The sequence below is a fragment of the Gekko japonicus genome, unplaced genomic scaffold (genome assembly GCF_001447785.1).
Source record: "Gekko japonicus isolate JY-2015 unplaced genomic scaffold, Gekko_japonicus_V1.1 scaffold39, whole genome shotgun sequence".
Taxonomy (NCBI): Eukaryota; Metazoa; Chordata; class Lepidosauria; order Squamata; family Gekkonidae; genus Gekko; species Gekko japonicus.
Genome location: NW_015169778.1, coordinates 1,284,407 through 1,294,288, shown reverse-complemented (window position 1 = coordinate 1,294,288; position 9,882 = coordinate 1,284,407).

Genomic DNA, 9,882 nt, shown 5'->3' with positions numbered 1-9,882 from the left:
CCATGATTTGTGGTCTTGAGACCTAAGGGGAAAAGGTCATGGCTCTGTGGTAAAGCATCTGTTTGGCGTACAGGTCTCAGGTTCAATCCCCAGCATCTCCAGGTAAAAGGATTGAGTAGTAGGTGATGTGAAAGACCTCTACCTGAGAGCCACTGCCAGTCTGAGTAGCCAGTACTGATTTTGATGGACTTAAGGTCTCAGTAAAAAGGCAGCTACATAAGGGCAGATATACAAAGGTCTGTAGTTCGGCAGTTTGAGACCCGACTGCTGCGTGATGGACTGAGCTCCCATCTCTGGCCCCAGCTCCTGCCAACCTAGCAATTCGAAAACAAGAAATTGCAAGTAGATAAATAGGTACCACTTCGGTGGAAAGGTAACAGCGTTCCGTACAACTCAGCATTTAGTCATGCCGGCCACATGACCACATAGAAGTCTTCAGACAGCTTCGGCTTGGAAACGGAGATGAGCACCACCCCCTAGAGTCGGATTCAACTGGCTTTCAAGCAAGGGAAACCTTTACCTTAACTTTGCTAAGGATTGCATGGTTAGTGACAGAAGAGTGGACAAGGAAACAATAGAATACCAGATATTGGGTGTCCGAGATCTTTGGACGAATCCATCCTTGGAGTCTGAACAAAAATTATCACAGTGTTAATGAGGCACAGAAAATTACTCTTATGCTGATTCAAAAAGGTGCTGCTTTAGATGTTTAAGATTGTTAGCTGCCTTGGTGGCCTTTGCAAGGGTGGAAAGGAGGGATACAAACTCTGTAAACAAACAAACAAAAAACAAATAAGTGAGGGTTTCAGTATAGGTGTCTACAAGAAGCCAAACTACTTTCCAACATCATCCTTCCTTCTACCTTTCTAGAACAGGCTCCAGAAATTAAAGCCACAAGTTCTATTTTCTGGGTAGCTTCTAGGGAGAACCCTGACAATAATCTCATGAAAATGTATAGAAGTGATGAGTGAGGGCTTTTTTTCTTTTTAAAGATCACTTTCCCCCCTTGATGTCAGCTAAGGTATGATAGACAGTATGTCCTTCTGGGTTTCCAGTTCTTTGTGGATGACTGGATTCAGCTGGCTTTCAGTTGTGTGCTTCACAGGCCACCTGAGGCATCCTGTAATCACTCAGAACTGTACTGCAGGTTGCAGTTTCGAGCCACACACAGATTTCTTGTGTGTGCTGTTTCCTACATGAATGAATTCTTTAAGGGGACATTTTACATATGACGTCTGTGTGTGGAAATCACATAAACTGTCTCTGTGTGGAACATGTAAAATTTTATTCTTTGGTTGACCCACTTTCAAAATTGACCATTGTATGTCAATAGAACAAAGTTTGAGTCCAGTGGCACCTTTAAGACCAACAAAGTTTAATTCTAGGACTAAGCACATGAAAACTTATTTTCAGAATTAAACTTTGCTGGTCTTAAAGGTGCCCTTTGTTCTAATTGCTTCAGACCAACACGGCTACCCACCTGAATCTGTCATCATATGCCAAGAGTGACCTGGCTTAGTCTTCATGGGGTTTTTTACCTTACTGCTGTCACATCTATATATAACTACGGTTTTGTCTTTCAATTTACTGATTTTGGTCTCACAAACCAAAATAAAATTTCCAGTCTAGTAGTTTTGGGTGTGGGAGTGATCCTACATGGTATGTAGCATCTGTGGTGGTGATGAGAATTTTGCACTCCTTTTTCTCATCACTAGTTTCTGAAGTTTGCCATAATGATGTAACATTTATAAGTCTATTATTGTTCAGTTCTGGATTAGCATGAAAGAAAGTTGAAAATAAACTTAATACCAAATTCTACACATGTACAATTGCATCTCTACCTGTAATATAGACTTAAAGTTGTTATAATGTTGAAGTTCACACATTTACAAGTCTTTGGCAAGATTTATCTTAAATAGTCATATACTTTTTTAAGTCTTACAGCAAGGTCATTAGAAAGTGACAATTTCTTGAAAACAGTAATAAAAATATTCCATAACCAATAGTACTTTCCCTTATTAGTAGGGATGCTCAAAAACCTGCAAGTTAGTTCACATTCTGCTTACTGGTCATGATCAGTTTTTGTTGAACAGTTGGGCTGTTTGTGAGCAGCTTGAACCTGCTTATCTGGTTACTTTTCACATATTCAGGCAGTACAATACAGTATGATCAAGAAAATTCATACATACACACTCTCACAAAGCCCGGTGGGAGTCCTAGTCTCCTCCCCAAACCTGACACCCCTCTGAAGCCAATAGTTTAAGTGTAAACAAATGAGAAAACCAGTTATTTATATACTTTTAAAAATTCTTACTGTTTGGTGTCAGCTAAGTCTGTGTTATTTGACATTATTTCAAACATTCATGTTTTTTGCACAGTATTCTGTGAGTCATACTCTCACTCCACCCCCCATAATTTGTTTATATGTCCCAACCACCCATAACTCTGGGCAAGAATCCATTTCACATACTGTGCAGATGTGAAAGTGGCCACAAGGCAGAAGGAAATGACACTCCACCACCACAACTACTGGGCAGCTGGTGGTGAGGAGATCCAAAGGTCAGATTATGAGTGATCATGGGTATTGAACACAATATGTTCACAAGCTGAATTTATTTGTCGCAAAGTTTGTGGCATCCCTAATTATAATAAACAAAAAGTAATTTCCCCTACAGATGACATAAGTCTACCTCTCCTATATACAGGGCCTGGAAGAGAATTTGCAGAATACAGCACCCAGTAGAAGGTGCTGGTTCTTTCCCAAACACAACTGGAGCTACTATATTTGAACATGTTACAACTCATGGCCCATCAAGTCACAGCATACATTTCCAACCTCTTTCCAAATAAAAATAAAACCTGCAAGTGATGCCTTGTATCAACAGTGATCAAAATGTGAGTCACTAAAGTCCACCGAGAACCCTGTACTACAGAGAGCCCCGAGTTGCCTGTGGGTGTGCACACAAAGCAGTTCCTTCCTGTGTGCTTAAAAACACAGTGTGCTACAATTGCAATATCTTTCGATGGAAGCTGAACTATACACAGTCAGGTTTTACTCCTGCAATTATATAGCCAAGTGAAACTGTCCAATGGGAGTAATTGGCAACCATTTGCTTGGACAGGAGAAAGTAAATGAGTACACTTGGGGACATAATTGGCATGGGGACCAGATCTATTCCCCACCTCTACTGACTCCAGTTATTAGGTTATAGTATTCTTAAATGAAGTCAGTTTACCTTGTCAGTAGTTCTCACTGGGATTTATAAGAGCAAATAAGCTGACTCTGCTACATGACACAATGAGGGGGGATGTGGATTCTGCACCCCACTAGTGGATAGTAGCCACAGATACTGAAGTCAGACCCATGTACATTGGCCTGCTCTTTTATCTGCACAGTATTAATTGGAGATACTTTCCTTACTTCAACTTGAGTTGGATCAAGACACAGAACCCCAAAATCTAGCTTTTATGGCTAGATCTAGACTAGGGGTGTGCACAAACAAAATTGGCATTTTTTGGGTTTGGATATACCAAACCCCAAAAATCTGTATAAACCGATATTCCTGAATCCCCTAATCTAGACTCACTACAGATACAGATCATTAATAATAATAGCCGTGTGCTTTCAAGTCACAACTAACTCATGGCGACCCCAGGATCATGGGTTTTTCAGAGCAGGAGATGAGTAGATGTAGTTTGCCATTGCCTTCCTCTGCTGAGCAGCCTTGGTGGTCTCCCAGCCAAATATTAACCCATGGCTGATGTGATGAGATCAGGCTACTCAGATTCAGGACTATTCAGATCACTGAATCATAGAAAATAATATAAGAAATAGAGACAACGAAAATCAAAGGCCAGCCACAGGCTATTTTCTTAATTAAATGGCTAACAGGTGTCTTGTTTCTCCTTGTTCTTGAGTGTGTTAGCACCAGCTCTTTTTCCTGGGATAGGCCCTATGATACATAATAGCTGCAACAGTCCGATCTTGTTAAGGCTCCACTTCCAGGTTTTATTGAGGGAAATCAGTATCTGATTACAGTAGTACTAGCTTCAGTGCTCCTAAACAAGTCTGGACAAAGTGAAGAATGGTTGTACCAGGCAACTTTGCCACTTGGGCAGGTTGGCACACCTACCAGCCCCTGGATTCGTATTCCCATCTGTTCCATGGTATGCCAGCCTCAGCTACTTACCTGCAAGTAATTCCTCTTTTTTTAAAAAAATGAACTCTAAATCTCATCAAGGAGCATAGGGACTTACTGAGACAGGGAGGGTCAACTAAACACAAGAAATAACTTGAACTGACTGCTGGTGCAGACAGTGTCATAATGAAAATAAAACAACCAAATGACTGGAATTCTAAATAAAATAAAAATAGTCGCAAAACGGTAATCTCCTTCCTCAAATGCATGATGTGTACTGATGTGTAAATTTTCTAAAAAAGTATCAGGGAGTCCACTGTGTACTGCTCAACTCCAAAATGTGTATTTTTAAATGTATGCACCAGCATTTTGTCAGACATGTGAAGCAGGAGCACTAGTGCAATCCTAAGAAGAATTACACCCTTCTAAGACCATTTACTTCAATTGGCTTAAAAGAGTGTAACTCTGTTTAGGATAGCACTGCATGGCTTTTAGATTATTGTTTTGCTTTTACTGCATACCAACACATCTACCCTCTGAAACTTGCTTTGCTTCTGTTTATGAGGATAGTATTCATTTGATCCTTATATTTTGAACTGTTTTTGGCTTCCTTGGACACTTCTGGTAAAAATGTGGGATACAAACATTTTAAACAAATGAAATTAATAAATAAAACATTTGCAGACAAAGAAAGAGATAAAGCAGAAAAAGTGCTTGTGGCAGGATGACAATTTGTGCTCTATTATGACATAAACCACACAGCCACTGAATCAATGCAAAGTGGTTACTGTGTGAAGGGGTTAAACACTACACAGGTACATATCCTGTGGCAATTATAAATGTTACTGATATAAAAGCCAGAACCAGGAAGCCAAAGCAATTCAGGTCTTCAAGTTAGGCATCTGCCTTAAATGATATAGTTTTCAAGTTTCCAGCATTTCTGTATGTGAAAAAAAGTTCTATGTTACACAAAGGACATTGCATACTTGTTAGATGAAATTTTCAATAAAAATTTTCATTTAATAAGGTTCAGTAACTTGCAGTATATAAAAATAAATTCTGGTTACAGTAATAGTCATTTAAAGATACTTTAGCCTCGTTTTGATGGAACTTTTTGTCAGATGACAGGATACAGATTTTAAAATGAGAATGTGTTGTTGCCAAAGGTTAAAACCTTATATGTTGTATAACATATTTTTTGTATGTGCTGATTAACTACTGAAAGTACTAATTTAGTTACAAGTATTGGTAATTCTGTTATAAGTCACATATTGAAAGAACATAAGAATGTGAAATAGGAAAGTAAGTTTCCTACATTGGAAAGTATTCTTTTTTAAAAGAATCATAATCATGAATATTATTCTGTTTACTCAAAATATGGATAGGTGCACATTTAACATTGTGCCAGATTTAACCAACATGCAAACTGCCCCCTACACTGCCCTGCCAATGCCCTTAAGCAGCACCTGGAAGGAAGGCTACTGCCTGAAGAACAGTGAAGTAATTTATCCAGTATGATTGTTTGGTCCCAGCCCCCTCTCTAGAGTGGACAGTCGAGTTGAATTATGGATGGTACATTTGTAGTACGCACAATAATTTGCTAAAGAAAGTGTTGAGAACATCACACTCTGTTCATTTACTGTTTTAGCCTGTGCTTAAAACAATGGCAAAAGCACTAGTTGCTAAATTCTCCACAAGTGAACTGCTTATAAAAGTTACTGTCATTCAAACCCTCAAGAGTAAATCCCCCCAGAGAACTGCAGTTGTACCCTAAAAGTCTGGGTTTTTTTTAGGGCAGATAAAAATGGTGCAAAAACTATCAAAGGCTACAAAGGAGGGGCTTTTGTTTCTTTAATGGTCTGCTTATTTTTCTTTTACTCAGGGTTTCCATACCACCCCAAGCACGTGCTCACATTCAGGATTTATCATATCCCCTCAAAACATAATAAATTTCTCTACTCTAGCTTAAGGGATCCATCAGTTAAAATGTTAGTCTTTCATCTTTATTACCCTCCCATTAAAATGAAAGAAACCGGGACTCACTTCAGTTTAGAAGAAGCAATTTGGTTGGTAATGTCCTTACTACTCAAGTCTTTACAAAAGGAGAAAAGTGCATTAGAGCTTATATTTCACACATATATCTGACTAAGAACCAAGTAAACCTTTCAGATGCATACTATGTTAAATTTAATAATATTCTTTGATTAGATTATTTTATTGCAACGTTTTGCCATTATCAGTCATTTCCCAAACACATTTACGTTAATAAAACCTGCAAGGTTTTTTTTTGTTATTGTTGTCTCTGTGTGCATATGTGCAAAGGCTGCCTTTTCTTCTACAGCTGTTAGATCTGAAATGGACAGATTAATAACTAACCATCACATGGACTAGGTTTTCTTGTACGTTGCACCAGTAACCCTTTGCTATAATGAGGACACAAAGAGCCTCACATCAAGGCTGCGCCTCTTCTTCATAACTCAAAAGTGTCACAGTGGCAATAGCCTCTAGTGCTATTTGTCTTTAGTGCAGTTGTGACACTTCGGCATGATCCATAATTTGGCAGCTATTTACCGTGACATTTCCCTTCAGTGCAGCCATAACATTCAGCGAAGCCATTATTTGGTTCCATTTACCATATAAATTGTATTGTTGTGCATGCATGCTAGCAGCTATATTAGGCACCTGAAAATGAGTAAATCTTGTAAAACAGATACTAACAGCTATTCAGCAGTGGAGTTTCTTTTTCTAGCTCAGAGTGAAGGAAAAGCCAGTGAACAAACAGACATTTCTGAATGCTGCTGCAAACTTTCCCCTGAGCAATTGCAATTACCTGTATTTGCACAGCATGGTGTTGGTTGTACTTGGCAACTGGTTTCCTCTTTTTTAAAAAACAACATTTTAAATTAATTTTTAAAGATATTAAATGTTTTAAATTAATTATTAAAGATATTAAATGGTTTCAGCATAACAGGCCAGTAGAAATCTGGTAAAACATGGCTTAAACGACAAGCCGGTATGCATATTGAAAAATATATGGATCTAAAAGATGAAAAATAATTAAATTATATGACCAACCATTCCTGACATCTTTTTCATGAAGCAATCTGTTTGGCTATAGGTAAAACAAAAAAAAAGCAAAACTGCAGATATCACTTCTGCAAACATGTCATCCATAGGTATCCAATTGCACTAAAAGATTTAAATTAAGACACCATAGAAAATGCTGCAGCTTAAACAGTTGTTCTTATTGAAATTTTCTATCATGTGTAGTAGGATATTTCCTAGGCAAATATTTATAATCATCCTTTTGAGAAGCGTTTGAAGGCTGGGGTCCAAAGTTCTGTGCATGCAAAGGAGGTTTCCTGGCCTGTTTTCCATTATAGCCCTTTGTGCCTTTGGAAAGCTGCTCCAGAAAGCCAGGTTACCCTCTAGAACAGGATTCAGTGCAGTTCGCTACTAGCAACCCCTCCCTGAAAAACAGAAACATTTCCCACTCATATACAGGCATCCTGGCTTAAGTATTATTGTTAATATCTTGCAGAGAGTTGACAGTATTTTTTGTACTCTGAATGTTCATTCTGTCCTTTCACCCCCTCTGCCCACCATCCATGCCATTGCCTATTTCTGTGTTTCCAGTGCTTCAGTACTAATTATATTTACCACTGTTCACTTACTCAGACAGCATATTTCATACTGTGGCCAGTTTACAGTAAAGGGAAAAATAATGTGTATATGTGTAACTATTCTTCACAAACTTGTGAATAATCAACAGACTCAGCCATGCTAGGGTACACTCTTTTGTATTTTTAAGAAATATATGTAAACATAACATAAAAGAACCAATAGTTATATTTATTCTTTAACTGTCAAACCATACTAACAAGAACAATTTCATTAAACATTGATTGAGTCATAGAAAAAAAACAATGCAAAGGTTAAAAATCACATTTAGTGTAACATGGGAGTAGAAAATACAGCTACACTAAATAGGTGTGCCAAAACCCTGTAATTTAGTAATCCTGGAAAGTGAATTTCAGATCTAAAAAGAATGATGTTTCAATTATAATAAATACAGTCCAGAATAAGCACTCATGTCTCACTCATTGCGGGGTGGGTTTTGTTTATTTTTTTCTGGATTATAGGTAATATGAAGCCCAGTTAACTCTTCATAGCAAGTGCATTTGCTGCATTTAAATATCACAACATGTGAAGCCGAGATGAATTTCTAAAATGGATTCAGCATGAAGTTTTAGTAATCAGGACTCCTAGGCAGATGTTTGCTGGGTACTTAAAGCACACATCTCTGCTTCACTTATTATGGTGTTCACCATAATGAGCATACAACAAACATGCTTATTACGTACTGTGTTAACTATGTCATATGTTAAGAGAACACACTAAAATCATAGTGCCTCTGCGGCTTTTATGCAAATGTCAGTTATCGTGGCCCGTCCCTTATAGTTGAGATTCTGTTTCAACTGGCTTTGTTTGCATAGAATTACTTCTTTAAAGAAGTCCCAGACTGAAATCATAGATCTATGAATATGTGCTTTTAGCACTACAGGAATCAAGAGGATTTACGCATGCGCAACCGGGAAAAACTGTAACTTAAGGCTGTAATACTAGATAACTATTTAGAAGTAAATCCCATTAAAATCAATGGGACTTTTATGTATGAAAGTATATAAGGGAGGCAAATGTTTTCCGATCTTTCAAGTAAGTCCATTAAATGACAGAATTCAATTGTGAGCTTCAAGTGCTTATTCAGGTAACCGATATGAAAATAATGGCTAGCAGGCAACCTGTCTACATGGTGAAAAAGGTAAAGGTAAAGGTTCCCTTGCTCGAAAGCCAGGCGAATCCGACTCTAGGGTTGTGGTACTCATCTCCGTTTCAGAGCTGAAGAGTCCAAAGACATTTCCGTGGTCATGTGTTCGGCATGATTAAACACCAAGGCGCACGGAATGCTGTTACCTTCCCATTGAAGTGGTACCTATTTATCTACTTGCAATTTCTTGCTTTCGAACTGCTAGGTTGGCAGGAGCTGGAACTAGAGACGGGAGCTCACTCCGTCATGCGGCACACTCGGGTCTCGAACTGCTGAACTACCGACATTTCACAGCCTGCAGTTCAGCATCTTAACCACTTGAGCCACCGCAGCACATGGTGAAAGGTTCTCTTAAATATGGCTCTCATGTCTAAAGCTGAATTATTTTGTCAATGCTTGTGCTGCACTGAGGAACATATAGCTGCTTCCACTTTTTTCATCACCGAAGGGGAGCCAAACACTTCATTGTAATAAGAATGTTTCCATAGAGTAAACAACTACTAAGAACATTCAGAATGTATGTCGAGTTACACCTATCAAGCAAAATGTCCACCAGCCCAATCCAAAAATCCCGTTAAACTAAAGTACTTGAATTTAAGCCACTCAGGTCCCTTTGAACTAAGTAATAAAAGACCCATGTAATAAAAGACCCTTTTATGAACCATAACAGGAAGTGCTTACAAAAAGGAGAATCTATTCAGATTAATAAAAATTAGGATGTTCCTAAAAAATACTGCAGATTGCCAAAATGATAGGAAAGAACTATACTTCAAAGAACGACATGTATGCTGTTTTTTAAAGGTGCATCCATGGCATGTTTATTCCATGTGTGCAGCTTCTGTATGAGGCCTATTTGGAAACAGCACAGACTTCTGTGCATTGTCTACTGAAATGTGCTATGCAGCACTTTAAATT